The 21,846-nt window shown below is 49.4% G+C and overlaps 1 long non-coding RNA gene and 1 pseudogene across 1 annotated transcript; both read left to right on the top strand.

The window, feature by feature from the left end:
- Window positions 1–560: 560 nt before the first annotated feature.
- LOC149361498 (uncharacterized) lies at window positions 561–4,126 on the top strand (annotated as a pseudogene).
- A 16,922-nt stretch (window positions 4,127–21,048) lies between these two features.
- Window positions 21,049–21,608, top strand: LOC149361499 (uncharacterized). Its single transcript, XR_016288425.1, has 3 exons — window positions 21,049–21,114; window positions 21,208–21,266; window positions 21,504–21,608. It is a non-coding gene; the product is annotated as an uncharacterized LOC149361499 (long non-coding RNA).
- Window positions 21,609–21,846: the final 238 nt, after the last annotated feature.

Genomic DNA, 21,846 nt, shown 5'->3' on the forward strand with positions numbered 1-21,846 from the left:
TGGTGAAGGGCGGGCACACTCAGTAGGGGCTGCCGTGCAGCACCCTGACGGAGCCAATTGGGCTGTGTGTGGGCTACCACCAGTATTCCCTTCCTGTAGCCTACATGGGTCCTGCATAAAAAATACAAGGGATGGCATGTTCACATTTGCGATTCTACCATCTTCCCCGCCTGTATCGTACATATCTGGTTGAAAAGGGCTAAGCGTGAGCTGCGCTGTGGCAAAACATCCGGTGTGTGCGGGCAAACGGCTATACTCCATTTCATACATCAGGTGCAACGCTGCCAAACCTAGAGCTCTTTTTTGCGCAGCCTGCATCCGTGACAGAAAATAGTGCGTTGCTTGTGGTGGCCGCAAAATAACAAATGCTTTGACGGAAGGCTTCGTGGATAATACATTTGTCATCAGCCTGACAAAAAACGCTGTTATTGCGAGTGAATCGATCCAGATCTGTGATTTTGTATTTTGCGTTTGTCGTCTTTTTCCATTTCACGTTTTCGCTGTCCTCGCCGGCCGCCGTGTTTACTCTTTCCGTCCGGCTCCCTTTTACTTTTGAGGAAATGGCGTCCAGCTCAGCGGCCGCGGCCAGCTGTCCTGTACGCATTTTTCCGAAGGTTCGTGCATTCAAGCTCTCAAGGCACGCCAAGCAAGTAATAGCGAATGTGTTCTGCCGTACCTGGATTCGTTTTCCGGAGAAGTCTGTTCGGGAAGTACTGAGTGCTGTGAGCGAGGACACCGGAGTATCTCCCCGTACCGTTGCCAAAATCACGGCGGAGCGTCTGTGCGGGCCGGTGGCGTCTCCGAAGAAAAGACCTCGCGACGTGAAGATTTCAAGCTCGCTGACAGTCAAGAATGACACCTTCACAGTCCATGCCATCCGTCTGAAAGCGCACAGTATGTACTCGAAGAGGGAAGTCCCAACACTGCGCAGTGTGCTAAATAAAGGCTGCCAGTGAGGACAACGACCGGCCGAACTTCAAGAAAACCACATTGGGGACGTTAATGAAGGAAATCGGGTTCACATTTCCAAAAAGTAAACGGAACCTTGCGCTCATCAAGTGAAGCGACATCATTGCCTGGCGTCGCAGGTACCTGCGGGCGGTCACGGAATTCCGAGGACAGGGCAGGTACGAGTCGTTCCTTGCTTATTTTCTTACGCAGCACGTTTAGACTGGCTTCACATAGAGCTTGATGTTAGCTTTGCAACCTCGTAGTCGTAACAGTGAGTGTTGCTTCAGAATAACACATTTAGAAGAAATCGTCTTAACCACGTTGCTGTTGCCGACCTTTTGCGTAGAGGTGACGTTTCACGACCAGTTTTGCGCTATGTTTGGGTGGGGCACGTGTCTGCATAGGCCAGATTTAATCGCTAAATCCCAATTGGTGCGGCAAGCAAAAACAAGAGAACTGCCAAAAATGTACCACTGTAATGGGTAGTGTCATATCGTCGTCACCGTAGGAACGAAGGGACACCCACTGTACTGTCAGCGTCAATTGAAACGCGAACAAGCCAATTGAAACGCGAAGAGCACAAATCGCAGATATTAAACTAGGGAGGCAAAATGCATGAGCAGTTGCTTTTCCGATCGAAGCGGGAAAGACCGCTCTTCTGAAATGTTAATAGCCCATGCCTGTATTTAACCTCCAGCCTCTAATATGCTTGATTTTTTGTGCTCGCGACTCAGGTGTTTTGTTCGCATTTCATTTGACGCTGATAGTACACTGCCCGTTGCTCCGGTGGTGGAGTTACAGGCGCTACTGCTGCGAACGTTGTCAATTTGTGTTCGCAGTCGCCGCGAATGAAGAGATTTCAAACGTTGCCGAATTAGTCAAGTGCCCCATGCAAACATACAGTGAATATACACTGGCTACCAGATGCCGCTTGGGTGTGAAATATAAGCCCGAACAAGGGAGCAATTAAGCCGAGATAATTCTTTTTATCCAGTGCCTTTGAGTGGCTATTTGTTAGACAGTGGTCAGCAGTGTGTTTGTTGCAGTGCATTGTCTACTTATATGCTGCAGTGTGCTTGTTTACTTACAAGCATTAACTCGTGCACTCGGTTGTTTTGCATTTACAGGTGCATCGTCTGCCTGGATGAAACCTGGGTCAACGCAGGGCACACAAAAGAATACGTCTGGTAGGACAAGACTGTGAAGTCATCTCAGGATGCCTTCCTGAAAGGTTCAACAACGGGATTGGCTGCGCCCTCGGGCAGAGGGGCCCGTTTGATCCTTGTACGTGCTTAGAGGAGTGCAACGGGATTCGTTGAAGACGCTGCTGACTTCTTCAGAACAAAACAGGGAAACCACGCTGACTACCACTCTGAGATGGCTGGCAAGTACTTTGAGAAGTGGTTCACCGACAAGTTTTTGCCACACATTCCAGCCAATAGCATTGTCGTCATGGACAATGCTCCATATCATAGCATGACTCTTGAAAAAACACCTACCAAATCTACGCGCAAAGCTGACATTCAGCTTTGCCTCACAAAGAAAGGTGTTCCTTCCTTGGTCACAGGACATGGTGAGGGCAGACCTGCTGGAGCTTTCTCAAAAGGTAAACACACCCAGCGTTGTGTACCGCATCCACACCCTGGCGGCTACCCATGGCCACAAAGTGCTTCATTTACCACCATACCGCTGCGTGTTCCATCCCATAGAACTTCTTTGGAGCCAGGTGAAGGAATACATCGCAAGTCGCCACAAATGTTTCGCTTTAGCCGAAGTGGAAAAGCTCCTGCCGGAAGCACTGGCGTCTGTAAGCCAGGAAAACTGGCTGTGTGTGCATGTGTTCATGTGGAGCAATGGTTGTGCTCATGTGGAGCAATTTGAGGCTGAAGCATGGCAACGCGATATGATTGTTGACGCTGGAATTGAACCGGTTGTCTTCAGCATTTCTGGCTCATACAACTCCTCCTCTGATGAGTCGAGCACTGATTTCAGTGATGAATATTTAAGTGACATCGAGGAACTTGTGTCACTTCGAGTTGATAAGTAATACACATGCTACCGAGGAAAGAAAGAGGACTCATCGGCATGCTGTGAGAACCTTTGTGCGTGTGTGAGTGGAAATGTGAAATATGTGTGCATGTGAGTGTGTGTGTTGATCAGTCTTCCGGGGAAATTATAACATTTCCACCAAAAATTGTAACATTTCCATCAAATCATTGCGTCATTGCAATTCATTGCATCAAATTATATCGGGCAGTAACTTGTAGTGTAGGTGGTGAGGTGGTCGTGTTAATAGTGTCTGTATAGAAGCAGAATTTTTAAGGGAGTGCAAATTGGACTTTTTCCAATTAGAATATGAATACTGGTACTCGTCTTCAATGTGTGCAGTTTTTGGAAGATTCATTGCAGAAAAATACGGTGGTGCTTAATCAAGCGTTGTGTCAATTATTCGAAAGGTATCTGAAAATTTGAGAGCAAATTGGATTCATTTAAAATAATTTTGAACATGTACTCTTTGATTTTTTCGACTAACTGAACAGAAATTTATTCAATGTGCTGTCCAAACAGTTCGAACATTCACAAACCCCTAGGAATGGGCCTCATTTTGTGTGTGAGGGTTGGGAATGGTATGTATGGGTGTCTGATCTTGATGTCCTGAAAAGGGAGTCCTGGTTTGGTGTTATCTTGCATTAGTGTCAGTCTCTGGTCGTTTTGACATGTTATGCAGTGCCACTGTTGAGGTAGCCAGTACTGTATGTTTTGTCCTTAATTTTTGGGAGGTGTGAATGATTTCAAGCTGGCTCTTGCTCTTAATTCAGAGTAAATTTTTTTTTCCAGTCATGTCTTTGTTAATACCTTGGTCAGGTTTTCGTTTTATCAAATAGTATTGTTCGATGGCTGCACATTTTTTTTCCAATTTTGAGGACTTGAGTGATTCTGTGTTAGTGTACATCCACTGCACGTGTCCTTTAATTTGTATGCACTGTGATCCATGCCACTGGCTGTTTCCAGAATAAACAATTTCTCGCAAACACTGCGGGGTCAGTATTCTTTATTGTCCTGTCTTATTTATTGTTTGCTCTTTCGAAATATTTTTTCCTAGCGTTGCACAAATTTTTCTGCATTCTTACTTTACGCACCTACAGCTTGGAACTCTTTCTACCTGGCTGCATAAAAATCCTGCCTGAGCAGCTTCTGCTCTTCTAGGAGAGCAGGGAAACCGAGACAAGCTGACTTGCCTCTGTGTTGCCTTCATATACATTTGTGCACAACAACAAATCTGTAACTCTTGAGACAGTACTATTTTCTGTCACTGTGTGAATCAACGCTATGTTCAAAATTTAACACTTAACACGGGAAAACAGGCCTTATCAAGGTGGTGTGTGTAAAAATAATTTGACCCATCAGTTTCAATATACTGCTCTTTTGCCGCATATACGAGGGGGTACCCAAAAGAAACCGGACTTATTTTTGTTTGAACTTATTTGTCCACATTTTAAGCACAGACCTTCAATCTCCTTCAATGTATTCCCCACTTGCAATGATACGCTTTTCGAATCTTTCATTCCATTTTTCAAAACATTGTTTAAATTCATCTTTTGTGATGCTTGACAGTGCCTCCGTCGTTTTTTTCTTCACCTCAGCAACATCAGCGAAACGCTTTTCATTCACCTGCCTTTTCATTCTAGGAAACAAAGAAAGTAGCACGGGGCAAGGTCTGGAGAGTATGAGGGTTGAGGAATAGGGGTCATGCCATTTTTGGTCCAAAATTGTCGTAGAGACAGGGCTGTGTGAGCAGGGGCATTGCCTTGATGGAAAAACCAGTCACCCGACCGCCACAAATCTGGCCGCTTCCACCGCACACTGTTGCCCAATCTTTTCAAAACATCCAAGTAGAAAGCCTGGCTAACTTTCTGACCCTGCGGAACAAATTCTCAATGGACGACTCCTCTCACGTCGAAAAAACCAATCAGCATTGTTTTGAGGTTTGGTTTCACCTGACGAGCTTTCTTGAGGCGAGGTGAATTTGATGTTTTCCATTGGCATGCTTGTTGCTTTGATTCAGGATTCGATTCAGGAACACTTCAGTTTTCCCCATAGCATCGTCCTTGTACGCCTTTCTTAATATTGCAAGAGTTTCCATTCAACTTTTTCCGAGCAAAAATCAGAATTTCACAGGCGCACGCTGTTCACGAAAATCAGCCATTGCAAAAACGACATTCACACAGAACAGTCGTGACTCTAAAACTCTGCCTAAACTAGTCTGGCCTCCTTCAACGACGGCACTCGGCTTACTGACTCTGGAATGTTCGTTGTATGCGCTCCTAGTGGCAAAACGCGGTACCACAGAAGCTTTGGCGACCAAAAAATTTAGTCCGGTTTCTTTTGGGTACCCCCTCGTAAGAGCCAAGTTGTAGAGCTCTCTTCATTGGCAAAGGAAAACGCACTTTGCTTAAGAACAAAAGATATCTTAACAAAAACAAAAGAATTTAAGATATGCACAAGAATGTTACGCATATACAGGCAGAAAATAGGCGATTAAAAAGTCTAGAATATGTTTCCTGCGCTTCTGCATGATAAACAAACACTCTAAATTAGCTGACACCTTGCTTCTGAACTTTGCGATCAGTAAAAAATAATTGCTCTCGCCAAGTCCTTTGGGCTACTCTACAGCACAATGCCAAAGTCGGTCCGAGACTTTTTTGGCGAAGACTGGATCAGCCGCTAACCGGTTGCACGGAACAATTCTTAACATACCAGGCACCTTAAGAGAGGCCCACAAAAGAGTGGGCTCCTCGGCAACGGCGAAATCGAAAGTTGCAGACGACCACTTGTTGATCGGGCCGCGGCGGAGCACTCACCACTGTGCTAATTAATTAAAGCAGAAGAATGAATGTCATCTTTCGCACAAACCTCTCGCTTGCATCTAAAAAATATAGTCACAATGCTGCAGAATCGAGAAGAAAACCGCCACTGCTGACCAAAAGCCGGTGCGAGCTCACTGACAACGAATTTCGGACAGCTCACATTACCGCGGTATGCATCAAATGAACAGATGCATGCAGTTCATTTCATAACACGGCATAACATTCAAGCGATTCTAAACAAAATAAGTTTTCTCATTCAAGTCACGCAATATTCAACTTGCGATGAAAAAAAAATGTGCGAAAAAAAGTTTCACCACGCGGGATTTGAACCAACGCACTCCCATTGCCTGTCGATTCTCTGGAGCGACGCGTTAGACCAAACGGCCACACAATTTTTTTTTTCATTGCATGCAAGAACTTCCGTAAAAAGGGGGAAAACCTCAATGAAACTGGCTCGCGTCTCAAGTTACCGGGCTGCTTAATACGAGCCCGCCATAGCCCTAACACAACACTGCATCCCCATCTAAACATCAAAATTCAGGGAGGCACACACTTGCATCTAGGCACGGCAGCCAGCTTGGAGGTTCTTCGTGTGCAGCTTACACACTCCTCACCAAAGCACACTGTTCACGAAACACAGATTTGGACGATCTTGGTGGCTCGGCATGTCTGTCCATCATACGGCTTTTCCAAAGACTGAATATTCCCATCAACACAAACAGATCATAAGGCACAACAGAGTTTTTGCCAACAGGCAGAAATCTAATAGTGTATGGTGTAATTTCAACGTCCTTCTTAAGAGTTCGTTGTAGTATGTCCCAAAAGAACATGGCATCACGGCACAGGATGAAGCAATGATCAATTGTCTCAGGCACGTTACACAGACGGCAATTCATATTCCAGGGTACAAACATCTCTTTGTCATTAAGAAATGTCTTGACAGGCAGCGCCGCTGTGTCTAGTTTGAAAAAGAACGTTTTAGCGGCTGCCGGAATGCACATCCGCCTAACACGCTTTAGAACACTGATGTCCAAAGACCCCAGATAAGGCTGCCGATACAATGGTGTAGGGAACAAAGACTTAGTGAGAGCCTGGGTCAACTGTTTTCTCGAGAGGCTATAGAGGTAATCTAAAGAGAAGCGCACGGTGAGGAAATTGAAAGTGTGAGCAACCTCCTTAAAGAATTCCCATAAAGTCCCCTCAAGAGGCTGCACAGTCGGTGCGAATACGTAAGGCAAATGAAAACTAAGCCGCCTAATGAGCACAGCTACCAGAAAAGGGTGGTTTGCCGATTTGAAAAAGAAAAAACGGGAAACAAGTTGATGCACGAACAGGTGAACAAGGCCCACTCCACCACCCTCTAAGGGAAAGAACAAGTTGTCACGCCTCATGGGCTCCCATTGAGAGCGCCACACGAACGTTGCAAATATTATGTGTATTGCTTGCACCTTCCTCCTCGCCCAATGCAGGACTTGAAGGACGTACGCGAGCTTTGCAAACAAAAATATGTTACAGACCTGTGCCCTCGCAAACCACACGGCCACACAACAGCGCGGAGTGACACACCTCTCTTAATTATTTTTTTTGCGGACTACTTCCGTAGCCTTCACAGCGTTGCACATGATGTATGAAACCGAGTATAGTATATATCCGCCAGCATCTTTCGTAAGTCCTGCGGAGATTACTCTGGGCTTCACAGTGCAGAAAAGTCATGCGCCATTAGCGAGTTGCCAGGCAACACCTATCGGCACTCCCACATACATTAGTTGTACACGGGAAGAGTTGGCATTCTCGCATTTAGCCTGCCTGCATATCCTGCATCAGAGGTAAAAGGGTTAAGCGTGGCCAAATAGCAAGACCTTGCACGTTTCACTGTGATGAAGAGCTGCTCTTTGAACGTCCTGGTAACAAAAAAACCCGCTTCTGAGATTTGTTCGGGCTTCTTTTGCGTTTATCGCATTGCATTTTTTCTGGTGTGCTTCGGTCGCCGCGAAGAAAGCTGCCACATAAGGTTTCTTCCTTGTTTCAACGCACTTCAATTACGCCAGCACTACAAGCGCTTAGTCGTCTCCATGCAACATGTGGCGCATTGACTTCACGACTGGTTAATGAACACTGCGAGCCTCTGGCGACCGCACCAGAGGCTGCAAAATGTTTGTTACTGTCGCGTTCATTGCAGCAGCTTTCTTAATGTCCGCTAGTAGCAGTCTGTAGCGACGCATCGCTCAAGACACAAAATTCTTGGTTTCTGTGCAGGGATTCTTTGCGCTTCTTCTTCGTCAAGTGATAGCCCATTGATAACGCAACTTGTCCGAGCGCCATCGCAACCGGCCCCACCCTTCACCCTATCAGGAAGAGATACTAATCACAAATCGCCCAGAACATTTATATCGACGAACAAGAGGTTGACTCAACGGAGCCGGCAGCTTGGGGTGTTCCCAAAAGTGCGACGCTTCGGGTTAGCGAAAAGGTACAGCAATCGAGAGAACAAAATATAAACAAAAACCACCTGTAGAAACATCACACGAGTAACCCGTCTTTGGGAAATTTTTTTCAAGCTTTTTTCTTTCCTCTGACCACCGCCTTTTCTGGTTTTCCTGGGTCCGGTCCGAACCAAAAATCTACTCATCCCTGGTTTTTCTGTCGGCCTTTGTTCCTTCCCCGAGGGCTCCTCTGTCGGTCCTGTGCCTCCCAGCGCCCTTCCCCGAAATGGCGCGGAGGCGCTCACTCTACAACCCACTACCGAATATTTTAAGTCGCCCTCCCTACCACTCACTCCCTGCGACGCTTCCATGATGTGGAGAGGAGGCTCCGATTGTACCCGTTCTTTGGGCCCGGTCACTGCGCGGCGACGTCATGCAGAAGTGCACCCCGGCCTTTCTTGCTTTGCTTTGGAGCTGGTTTTTCTTCTCTCCTGCGGTTGGGTTGAGTGTGAGGCGATGAAGGGGCGGTGAAAACACGCTGGCACTTGGTCGGCCTCCTTGAATTTGTGTTATACGCACACTGCACCCGCCAGGCACCGCCACCGTCGAGGCTGCGTTCAGCTCCCCCGCGCGGCCAGTTCCTCGTCCTTGTCCGGAAGGGTCACCCCGCGACTGTGAAAGGATGGCGTCTGCTAGCGGCTGCCACTGTTCGTAGAGGCGGAAATTCGACCTATTCATTCTAGAGGCTGAAAAATTATTTTGAGGAGCGAATGTCAGGAAAGGAAAGAAGCTTTTTGAAGCAGGCCATGTACACAATGTGAAAGAGGTGGTGTCGTGCGACGGTAGCGAAGTAGCAGCCCGGTGCATTACGCAGACAAGCATCACTGCGCCACCGAGAACGATCAAATTAACGCTAAGAAATATTTGTATCTAATGGCTGTCAGCGCTGCGGTCACTCAATTTTTTTTATGTAGCTATCTTCCAGAGGGCAGCTTGTAGCCGCGAGATGCAGTTGCAAGGCAGGCAAATGTAAACACGCTGCTGCCGTTACCGTGTTTTTGGAGCGGTGTGAAACGCTCTCCAAAACGAGCCACCCGCAAGCCTGGGGTGTTTCTGCATTAGAAATGCTTACCCTGAACTTTCAAAGATGGCCAGGCGGCATAACTTTGAAGGCAGTTAGAAAACTCCAGTTTCTGAGCGAACGGCGCAAACCTGACTTCATAACATTCGCGTTCGCCGCTCCTTCGGTGTTCGTTGTGGAACACCCTGTTCAAACTACGCCTTGAAATGATGCGCCCATTGCGTAATCTGCCACTCATATTTTCTCTTTTTTCAGCAACTGCCATGCCATTATCGCTACAACACGTGCGTCAGTATTTTGGTGATACTGATGTCAAATGACCGAGCTTTTGCATGCAGAAGAGAATGCAAGCTACAGCGAAGCTCCTGTGCGCACTGAAACTCCCGCACAAAACATAAAACCTTTTGACTGGGATTCTGCAAAAAAAGAAGTATCCCGGCTATTTCATACAGGATTCTTGCACAAATTTGAGCTTGTGCTCAAAAAGCGAAATTTCATTGCAAGGTTTGTTTAATTTCTACGCATTTAGTACAAGTGCCCTGACTCTTCGACATTAGGATATGTGACTATTGTACTATTATTTATTTATTTATTTACAAATACTGCTATCCCAGTTGGGACATTGCAGGAGTGGTACAGAGGATGGAAAACAGATAAAACAGTAGGAAAGTGCATAAACAAGTGTGAATCGAACATTTTATATAAACAAAAGTGTGCTATTAATAAGAAAATACATGATTAGACAATTCTTGCGCAAAGCGGCCAACAGACATCTGACGTAATGTAATATCCAAATTATTCCATAGCTCGACTGTCGAAGGTAAAAATGAATATTTGAAACAGTCCAAAAACGGCATAAACGGCACAATGTTAAGCGGGTTAGTACGGCGAGTGACACGTGCAGAAGAACTGGCGGAAGAAAAGTAAAAGCGGGGCGTCAACATAAATGCATTTGTTGATGATCTTGTGAAGAGTGATAAGGCGATCACATATGCGTCTGTGTTGAAGTGTGTCAAGTGATAAGGTGCGGGCATGAGTTGTGGGAGAGAACTGGCGGTCATAACGTTTATATTGTCACCGACAAACGCAGCAGAAAAGCGGGAAGCACAGCGTTTCCTACGACGAAGCCCACCGAAGCGCCGAGCTCACGCAGAACGAAGACGACGCGCGGCCACGCGCTTGGAGCCAAGGTTCGGCCACCAGGTGGCGCCGGCAGAGTGCCAGCAGTGTGGCATTGCCCCCCCTCTTTCAAGAGGCATCGACCCGATGCCGCACGGGCGGAAAAAAAAATAATGGAGGGAAGGCGCAAAGTGAACGGCGCGAGTGTCTGCGTGAAAAGGGGCTAACGGGAGTAATACGGCTTCAGTCGCGCCACGTGGACTACTTCGGACGTCGGTTGTCGTGAGGACCTGACAGTTCCTTGAGGGAGCACCTCGTAGGTCACCGCGCTGAGGCGGCGCAACACCTGGTAGGGACCGAAGTAACGGCGAAGAAGCTTCTCAGAGCGCCCCCGCAAGCGGATCGGGCTCCACACCCAGACTTGGTCACCGGGTGTGTAAATCACTTCCCTGTGGCGGAGGTTGTAACGCTCGGCGTCGCGTTGTTGTTGGTGCCGGATTCGCTGTCGAGCAACATGGCGAGCGGCTTCGGCGTCACGAGCAAATTGGTTCGCTTCGAAAGAAGAGGGAGCAGGATCCGGAAGAAGAATGGCGTCCAGCATGGTCAAGGCGTCGCGACCGTGCACCAAATGGAACGGAGTGAAGCGTGTCGTTTCGTGTAGAGCAGTGTTGTAAGCGAACGTGATGTAAGGCAGTATCCGGTCCCAGTTCCCATGGGACCGGACATACATCGAAATCATGTCGGCAATTGTCTTGTTAAACCGCTCAGTCAGTCCGTTCGTTTGCGGATGGTAAGCTGTAGTCCTTCGATGGCTGGTGCCACTGAGTCGAAGTACCTCGCTCGTAAGTGCTGATGTGAAGGCGGTGCCCCTGTCAGTTAAGACGACTGTAGGGGCTCCGTGACGAAGTACAATGTTGTGAATGAAGAAATGTGCAACTTCGGCTGCGGTACCCCGGGGAAGGGCCTTGGTCTCACAGTAGCGGCTAAGATAGTCAGTGGCAACAGCAATATACCGGTTACCCATGGAAGACGCCGGAAATGGGCCGAGTAAGTCTATGCCCACCTGCTGAAATGGGAGGCGTGGGGGATCGATCGGCTGCAGGAGCCCGGCTGGTTTAGTCGGCGGCGTCTTCCGGCGCTGGCACTAACGACAGGTTCGGACGTAGCGGTGGACAACCGCAGCAAGCCTGGGCCAGTAGTACTTGTGACGTATCGCGCCAACGTGCGGGAAAATCCGAGGTGGCCCGAAGGAAGGTCGTCGTGGCACGCACGCAGAACTTCGTCACGAAGCGCTTTAGGTACGGCAAGCAGATAGGCAGTGTCCGTTGGGCCGTAATTCTTTTTATAGAGGACACCATCGCGCAAGCAAAACGATGACAGCCCGCGCTTCAAGATTCGAGGAGGAGATGGAGCGGTTCCTTCGAGAAACTCGATGAGAGGAAGCAGTTCGGCGTCGGCCCTCTGTTGGCGGGCAAGGGTGGACGCGGTGACAGCACCGAGAAAAGCGGAATCGTCCTCGGACTCGCCCGTGGGGCAGGAAATAGGAGCGCGGGATAGACAGTCAGCATCGCTGTGTTTCTGGACGGACTTGTACACGATGGTGACATCAAATTCTTGTAGCCGAAGGCTCCAACGAGCAAGCCGCCCCGAGGGATATTCCAGATTCGCCAGCCAACACAGGGAATGATGATCGCTCACAACGCGAAATGGGCGGCTATACAGGTACGGACGAAATTTTGTAACGGCCCACAGCACAGCCAGACATTCCTTCTCCGTGGTGGAATAGTTGACTTCGGAACGAGACAAAGTGCGACTGGCGTAAGCAATCACGCGTTCTAGACCATGCCGCCACTGAACAAGGATCGCACCGAGACCAACGTTACTGGCATCAGTATGTAGTTCCGTGTCGGCTTCCTCGTCGAAGTGGCCAAGCACAGGCGTACATTGGAGACGGGACTTGAGTTCCGTGAAGGCTCTTTCCTGGTCCTGCCCCCACAAGAAGAGTTCAGCGTCTTTCGTCAGGCGGGTCAGAGGCTCAGCTAGTTTGGAAAAATTATGGACGAACCGGCGATAGTACGCGCAGAGGCCAAAGAAACGACGCAGGCTCCGTTTGTCTGTGGGCTTGGGGAAAGCAGCTACGGCGGCCGTCTTTTCGGGTCTGGACTGACGCCTCGAGAGCTGGCAATGTGACCAAGAAACTTCTGCTGATGAAACTCGAAGTGACATTTCTCTGGCTTGAGAGAGAGACCAGCGGAACGTATGGCCTCGAAAACAGCACGCAAACGTTTCAGGCGCTCATTGAACGTGTCGGAGAAGATCACGAAATCGTCGAGATATACGAGTCACGACTGCCACTTCAGTCCAGATAGCACGGTGTCCATCATTCGTTGGAATGTGGCAGGGGCCGAGCACAAGCCAAAAGGGAGCACCTTAAACTCGTATAAACCGTCAGGGGTAATAAAGGCTGTCTTATCTCGGTCGCGTTCGTCGACCTCTATTTGCCAATACCCACTGCGGAGGTCAAGAGACGAAAAATAGGTGGCATGGCGCAGGCGGCCTAGAGAGTCGTCAATGCGTGGCAGAGGGTACACATCCTTTTTCGTGACGTTATTGAGGCGCCTGTAATCCACGCAGAACCTCAGGGTGCCATCTTTCTTCGTGACGAGGACAACAGGTGATGCCCAGGGGCTCGTGGACGGTTGTATGACGTCGTCCTGGAGCATTTGTGTAACTTGGCGGCGGATGGCGTCACGTTCTCTTGAAGATACCCGATAAGGGCGCTGACATATTGGTGTTTGGTCGTCAGCAACGACAATTCGGTGCTTTGTAAGCGGCGTCTGTCGCACCTCGGAAGTTGATGCAAAACAATCGCGGAAGGAAAAGATGAGGTTTTCTACGCAGCGTTTCTGACTGGCCAAGAGGTGCGGGTTGACGTCGGTCGGGATGGCTGTAGCTGTCGCCTCGTCGTGGCCTGACGTCGTGGACAAAGAGCACTGCCTGGTACACTCTCCGAGCTCGTCAAAATAAGCGACGACCTCTGTTTTCGTGAGATTTTGCGGTTCAAGGGTAAAGTTCGTAACTAAGATGTCGGTGCGACCGTTGGTAAGGTCTACTAGGCCTCGAGCTACACAAACTTGACGAGCGAGTAGCAGCGACATGTTCGCTTCAGCGATGCCAAGGGCGCCGGTGCTGCCAATACACTCGACTGTGACGAACTTGCTGGCTCGCGGAGGGATCGTTACATGGTCGTCACACAGGCGCAACATTACTCTGCAGGGCTCGCTGTGGGTGTCAACGGCTCTCTGGGCGGAAAAAGATACCATAAGCTCCCGAAGGTCGATGACCGCACCATACTCTTGAAGAAAATCCATACCCAGAATGAGGTCTTTAGAACAGTCACGTAAGACGGCAAAGGAACCAGTGAAAGTAAGACCCCGGATCTGGATGCGGCAGGTGCAGGCGCCGATCGGCGTCACTACGTGGCCACTGGAGGTGCGAATCACGGGGCCACACCAAGGCGTCAGAACCTTACGGAGAGTCGTGGCGAGTTGACTGCTCATCACAGAAAATCAGCGCCGGTATCGACGAGTGCGGTCACTTGATAACTGTCTACGGTTACAAAAATTTCATATGAAACTAATCGTTCGCAGCACGTAGGTGAGGTCGTCGGAGAGGTCGTCGGATCGGGTCGCCACCCCCCCGGGCAGGGGCGTCGAATCGTTGGGTGGAGGCTGTTGACTCTGTACAGTGGCGGCGGCCCTACCCCCGGAGGACGCCGTCTTCAGTTTTCCCAGCGAGGGGACGTGCGTCTGAACTTACCAGATGTTGAGGGCCGACTGGGCGAAGCAAAGCGCCTCGGGTATGGCGATCGCGATTGGCGCTGCTGCGAGGCCGGGGGCAGCACGTGAGCGGCGAGGTACTCGTCGATGTCCTGCGGTCTTTCGCCATAGCGAGGTCGAGGCGCGTCGGGCGGGAATCCTCTCGAACCCATACGCCGGTACGGGCAATGCCGCAGAATATGGCCAGGCTCCCCGCAGTGGTAGCAGAGCGGGCGGTCGTTGGGCGTGCGCCACACGTGTGCTTTGCTGATAGGAGGGCGCAGGTTCTGCTACTGCTCGACGGGCAATATATAAATCTTATTGCTTACAGTTTTTAGTCGAATCCTTTAAGGTGCGTTTTAAAAATCCGAGTTTCTTCAGTGCCTTGGAGCAAGTTAAATCGACGTGTTTTGACCAATTTAAGTTAGAACAAAAGGTTACTCTTAGGTACTTGAACTCGTTTACGTGCGTTAGTTGATGAGTGCTGTTAGTGTACGAAAAACGCAAATTATTCTTCTTGTTAGTGAATGTCATCGACTCAGCTTTGCTGAAATTTATCTTCATCTGCCATGTGTTGCTCCAAGCACAGAATGAAGAAAACACATTATTTAATATTGGCTGGTCGCATGCATTATTTATGTTTGAATACAGAACGCAGTCATCTGCATATAAACGAATTTTAACAGGTGTGTTAGCAGTTATCTGGACGACGTCATTAATGTAGATGAGAAATAGAAGTGGCCCTAGAACTGATCTCTGCAGGACGCCAGATGTTACAGAGACAGACGCTGATTGAGAGTGATTGAAGGTGACAAAGTGGGATCTTAACCGTAAATATTCCTTGATCAAGCCTAGTAGTGGAACGCCGTGAGTTCCTTTGAGAAAAGCGCCAAGTTTAGTAATGAGTTTACTATGAGAAACCAAATAGAATGCTTTGGAGTAGTCGATAAAAATGGCGTCCAGCTGACCGCGGTTATTTAAGCATGATGCAATGTCGTGTGAGAATTCAATTAACTGCGTGAGTGTGGAGAACCCAGCCCGGAAACCATGCTGATTATTATAGAGAAGATTGTTGTTAGACAAGTACGACACAATATGTTTATGAATTATGTGCTCTAATACCTTGCAACAAGTACACAATAAGGAAATTGGTCTATAATTGGAGAGGCATTGTTTATTACCGGACTTAAATACTGGTACTACATTAGCTATTTTGCAGACTTGTGGAACGGTTTCGGATAGGAAGGACGTTTGGAAAATCACAGTCAGGTAGCGGGCACACCACTCAGGATACTTTTTTAGAAACATATTGGGTATACCATCGGCTCCAGCGCTTTTCGTCGTGTCAATTTGTAACAGTAGATTAAGAACTCCATTTTATGTTATATCCAACTTCGGGAAGGATGGCAATTCAGTGACTAAACTAAATGTTGGTGTAGTGCCATTGTCACTCTCAAATACCGATCTAAAGTAATTGTTAAAAGCTTCGGAGATAACTGAAGGGTTAGAACATGGTTTATCATTAACAACAAATGGTGAAGAACAGCGACCGGACGGAGTAATTGTTTTCCAGAATTTGGATGGGTTGGATTTCATAAATGTTGTTAGCGTGTTCTCATAATAAAATTTGTCACCCTGTCGTTCAGACGTGGAGGCAGAGAATTATCAGGAGCATGTTGCCGTTGCCGGTGAAAACGTTCCTTTACTGTCGAAAAATACACTGGACGACAAGGCGCAGTGGAAGCGAGCAAGGATTCTGCGCATAGCTGGAACTAAGGTAAACGATTCTTTGCAGCGCAAAATTTGGGCTTCTTCGTAAGGTGTGACTGCGGGCGAGTTTCGGCGTGGCTTTTTAAGCCCAAATGTTGTTGACAGCCAAGTCTAAGTCAATGACCGGAAATCGTGGGTGCAAGAAGAAGGAAGGATTCCCAGTAGCATTCCTCCGAGTCTGCTGAATTTGACATGGGTCAAAAACCTGTCTAGGAGGTAATGCATGAGTGAAGTAAGCGTCTTCTGCACGCGTTTGACCATTGTTTGACCAGAAACCACGCGCGCGTGTTGCCCGTCGCGAAGGGTGGGCCGTCTCTCAATGTCGCGTTGGAAATCCATAAAACTAGGCGAATTTATATATGTATTATTGCATCCTACAACACAGCACTGTGTCCTGCTGTTGTTAAGTGCCATTTTCTGTTCGGGAAGGAGGCGCACAACTGCTTCGCGACAGCGCGCGGAAGCTATCGGGCTGCCCCCGCCTTCCTGACAGGGACGCGCGCGCCGCCGCCAGTGGCGCGGGCGTCGCGCTGGAGATAGATGCGCAGGGTGCCTATACAGTATTTCGCGCCTTTCCTCATGTTGCCTTGATGAATGCACGATCGAAGATGACAACGCCTTCCATGCGTACGCCCTGTTAAAGATATAGGTGAGAGGGAATGTGAGGATGAGGTGAGAGGGCCCTGTTAAAGGTGAGAGGGAATGAAGGACGTCGGAGACAAGGATGCGGGAAAAAAACAAGGAGAGAAGACTTTATACAATTAAATTTACATTATTTACAAGGGAGCTCGGTAACGAGACGCTGACTGCTGGAACGCTGCATGAGGAGAGCACATGATGAGACCATCTGATGAAAAGCCCCTCGGGCGTACCGCTGCCGAGGTTTTAAAGAGTTCCCTTTCCCTAGGTTCCCTAGATGGGGGCCGGGCCTGCCGAGGAAGAAAGTTCTCTGTGGCATCAATCACAAACACACACACACACACTCCCGAGGGATCACACCGCCGTCACGCGCTGGGAGAGGGAGAACGATGCCATCCACGTAGCGCAGACGCCGGAATGTCCATGAGCGGCGTTCCCGCGCATTTCTTGCGTTCGAACGTGCGTTCGCACTCGGTTTATGGGAAACGCTCGCTCAAAACTTCATCCGGGCAGACGGACGCGGCTTCCGTGGGCAATCCAGGCGCTCACCCAGCGCGCGTCTCGGGGCCAGTCGGCGTTCCGCTGCAGCCATGCCGTTTTCTTCCCAATGACGAAGGCGAAACGTAACAGACTGTCCCGCCGGGCGAAGGAGATCCCGATGGACAGGGGACGGCATCCGCTGTCCGGAGGGATGTCGCCTGAGGCTGGTCTTAACCGGAGTCGGTCGTCTCTCGGCGGCTCTGGAACTGGAGGCTTCCCTGGAGGCTTCCTTGCGACGTCCATGTTCACAAATGGCACTGCAAAGTGACTCGTGCTCCGCTAGCGTCAGAACCTCGCCGAAAACCCAACCGCTCAGTCAGCAAGCACGACACAATCCCCACTAAGCAATGCCAGGCTCTTTTCCTCTTACAAAGCCATCTAATCCCTGGGAGTAGTCCAGCAGCACTTAGGAAGTGTCCACAAATTTGCACATTGCACAAGAAAACCCGTCTTACTTTGGAACACTAAACAAAACCAATAGGTTGAACAACCTACATCAGGAAAAACAACACCAGCAAACAGCAACTTTGGTGCTGATTCTCGCGTTAGGAACCTCGACTTGAGCCATCGGCATGCCGTTGAGACCTCCCCTTTTTGTAACGCTTGCATAACCCCGCAAGGCTTCGCTCAAAATCAGACAATGCAATAAAATCAAGCGACTCCAGGTGCTTATGGTAGTGGCCTACAATGAGCCGTCTGGCTAGCACTTCGCGTGTTAGCGGACGCTGCTGCACATGGGCACCACTAGTGCATGATTCAAAAGAATCTTTATTAAAAGAACGCTTCCAATGTAAATAACGCGTCCAAAACCTACTCCTGCTCAAAACTTTTTTTCTGCAGGAAAGCAAAAAAAAGAAAAAGCAAACAGCAGAGACATTCTCGGAATCCGCTGTTGACGAGCCGTGCCGCGGCTCAAAGGGGATGCCTATTCTTCAACCGCGCCCTGCGTGGTCGCACATCAACAGTGGCTTTAGCAGCCGACAATCGACAAAATTCGAAGGGCTTAACTCCGCTTTGACACCTGCGAGCCCCGGACGCCATGTAACTAAGATTTATTCCGCACCCCGGCCGCGCGTCTTCAACACCTGAGCAGCGTCTTAACATTTGATTCCGAGGGGGTGACGGTCGCGTATGGAAGAAACGCCTACGAGAACTCCTTTCTCGATTGGGCAATGCGGTATTATTAATTTATATTTTCACTTAGTAATATTTTCTTACAATTGCAGTTTTGTTGTTCCTATTCGTGTTACTTTATTGTTTCGTTACGAAATGTTCTATTTCCGTAGTGGAGACCTACGAAAGCCTTTCCTTTGTACGTGTACCAGTATTGTACACGGGCGTTTTCGCGCCAATCTCTCCAACCTGGGTGCCAAAATGCCACCCAGGTTGGCTTGCCCTAGACCAGCGGTCACATATGCCCGTCTTTTTTCGCACGGAGGATCTTTGGCATTTGGCAATGATTCGGCAATGTCCTTCGACTGGAACGCGTTCTGCGTCGTTCTTTCATGCGGTAGCTGGGCGTCCTTCTCTGCGACCCGCTGCGAGGTTCACAGGTCCTGCAAGAAATACCGCAGGGTCGCCACAACGGGTCAGGTGGCTTTCGTTTTTTCTGAACGCGCCCAGTCAGTCTGGCCCTTTTTCAGCGCCTGTCACGTTTGGAGTACCGTGATGACAGCCTCGGACGATTTCGCTGCTGGCCGGCCTTTAACTTTACAATGTCCTCGGCCCGTACTTCGTCCGTTCTCTCGAGAGCACCCCTCGTCTTGGCTCTCCTTGCGCGTGGTCGCCTTCCTAAAACTGCCTTCGCAGATCGGCCCTGCGCGCCTCTCTTTCTCGCGGTGTCCTCACCCTCCGCATCTTTTCGCTGACGCAGCACCGAGCCGTATTTCCCGCTTAAGTTCGAATTATCGGCTCGTGCTTTCGGTGAATCACCGCAGGTCGCAGTAGCCAGCTGTCTCCCGACAGCACTTTACCTCCTGCTGAGCATAACCTGCTCTCCTGAGGCTTGCTATTCGATCCTACTACCCTAACGCTCTTGCCCGGAACTTGAACTATGCGACGCTGTTCGGCTAACGTAGCGTTATTGTCCTGGGTACTACCTTCTCGATCGCAGCAATCAGCCTCCTTCCCGGAAAGTTCATGCTTCTCTGGGCTCAAAACCAACGCATTGCCCCTTTCCTTATTCCTAGCAGTGCCTACATTATCCCCCGTGCCCTCACGGCTTGCGGAGCTGCACTCTTCCTCACTGCTAGCCTTAGTGCCTACATTATCCCCCAATCCCTCACGGCTTGCGGATCTGCACTGTTCGCTAGCTTCTCGACCGAAATCATCGGCCCTCGCTGCCGAAGTGGCCTTTCTTTCCTGGACCAAACCTGTCCTATGCCCCCACTTCTGAGCAGCAGCCGTGTCATCCGGCGACTGAGCTGAGCTCCTAACTCGGTCCCTGACACTCTCGTGGTGTAGCTTACCACCGTCAATTTGGCTTTCGAAATCTGCCTCCGCGGGAATTCGAAAGTGTCGGAAAAGCGCACTTTTAGCGACCGCATAGTTGTGGGCATCCTCGTCAGACAACCGCGCTAATACATTGGCGGCTTCACACGGTAAAGTTCCCATCAACACAACTGGCCAATCACCCTGGTCTAGCTGCTCATCCATGCAAAGTCTCTAAACATTTTCTACAAAATTTCTGAAATTTTCGCCTTTTCTGAAAAAACTTAAACGAGATCGCGCTCTCATTCTTCTCATCGCGTTAAGTTCACTCGTGAGTTCCCGCAGCTCTCTTTCGTGTTCCTGTTCCCGCAGCTCTCTATTTGCCATCTCTCTCTCCTCAATGGTCTCGAGGCATTCCAAAAGCTCGTCATCCTCAGCCTCCAACGCAAGAATAGCGTTTAGCAGTTCTGGTTTTCGGAGTTTGTCTGAGACATCCAGACCTAAATCTTTCGCAAGCTCCAGTAACTTCGGTATGCACAGCGTCTTCAAATCCACGGCTGCTCCGAGTGCTGCTTTCTCTACTGCCCGCTATTGTCTTGCCGCACTAACCCGGCCGCAACGACAACCCCACTTACCAGCTCTGTTTCTGACCCTAACAAAGCTTGGCAAAACTCAGCAGAAGAAAGTCCCGCACTCACCAAACCTCGCAGCCAAGAATCCAGAGCAGTCGTTCCGCTGCAGGCAACCAGTCTTCACAAAGGGCTGTTGCGCTGGCCCCGACTCGCCGTTCTGCTTCTCAGCGTCCCTTTGACCAGATCTCTCTGCTGGCGTTCGTTGTTTCGTACCCCACCGCTGCCAACCAGTTTGCTAAAGATGAGGTAGCATGGTCGGGCCGGAGAGGGAACAAAGGACGTCGGAGACAAGGATGCGGGAAAAAACAAGGAGAGAAGACTTTATACAATTAAATTTACATTATTTACTAGGGAGCTCGGTAACGAGACGCTGACTGCTGGAACGCTGCATGAGGAGAGCACATGATGAGACCATCTGATGAAAAACCGCTGGGCCGTACCGCTGCCGAGGTTTTAAAGAGTTCCCTTTCCCTAGGTACCCTAAATGAGAGCCGGGCCTGCCGAGGAAGGAAGTTCTCTGTGGCGTCAATCACAAACACACACACACTCCCGACGGATCACACCGCCCTCACGCGCTAGGAGGGGGAGGACGATGCCATCCACGTAGCGCAGACGCCGGAATGTCCATGAGCGGCATTCCCGCGCATTTCATGCGTTCTAACGTGCGTTCGCACTCGGTGTAGGGGAAACGCTCGCTCAAAACTTCATCCGGGCAGACGGACGCGGCTCCCGTGGGCAATCCAGGCGCTCACCCAACGCGCGTCTCGGGGCCAGTCGGCGTTCCGCTGCAGCCATGGCGTTTTCTTCCCCACAACGAAGGAGAAACGTAACAGCCTAGTGTAGGTATGGTGGACCCCTATCGTCCCTGTGTCAGTGATGGATGACTTCGCTCCAAAAGACGTGAGTGGTGAACAGTAACATTTACTGACATTTCAGCGGTGAAGGCCACGGCGGTGAAGGCGGATTTTATGACGGCGACTTCGTGATGCTAGGACGTAAGTACGCATTTCAAATCACTCTGTTCTCTAATTACCGCCTTTGTCTCAATTGCATGCTCGGCGTCAACATAAACATTCTAACTGTTCAGTGCCTTTATAACTAGCAATTTTTAGATTGCACAGCGTGAGGGACAAAATACCGCAAAAGTTTCTTTCCGTTACATGCCGAAATTGCTTGTCTTTCATGGTAACATGACTAACATTTGTGTTATGCTTTGTATTCTTTCTTTACAGAGGCATATGGTGTATACGTGCGAGAGCAATCAGCGATACGCGTCCTGAGGGTCAGCGGCTCAAGGCCTTGAACAAACATCACGCATCGCATCGATGCTGAGGAATATGCCGTAAAAAAAGGAGGATGACCACGCAAGCATTGCAATCGTCCGAGCAACTTGTTCACACACCAAGAATATTACAATACAGATTTGCAAAACATTATTGATTCAAATCCGAAAAACGTGAGGTGTATTCACGATACTTCAGGGCCAGGCGTCATGAGACGCCTGGCTTGTCCGTGGGTTCCCTTTCATCCTGTCTTCTTTTGCGCGCATTATCTCTTTTTAAGTAATGTGGCGTA

This window comes from Amblyomma mixtum, chromosome 2, assembly GCF_055824585.1.
Source record: "Amblyomma mixtum isolate Tamu chromosome 2, ASM5582458v1, whole genome shotgun sequence".
NCBI lineage: Eukaryota > Metazoa > Arthropoda > Arachnida > Ixodida > Ixodidae > Amblyomma > Amblyomma mixtum.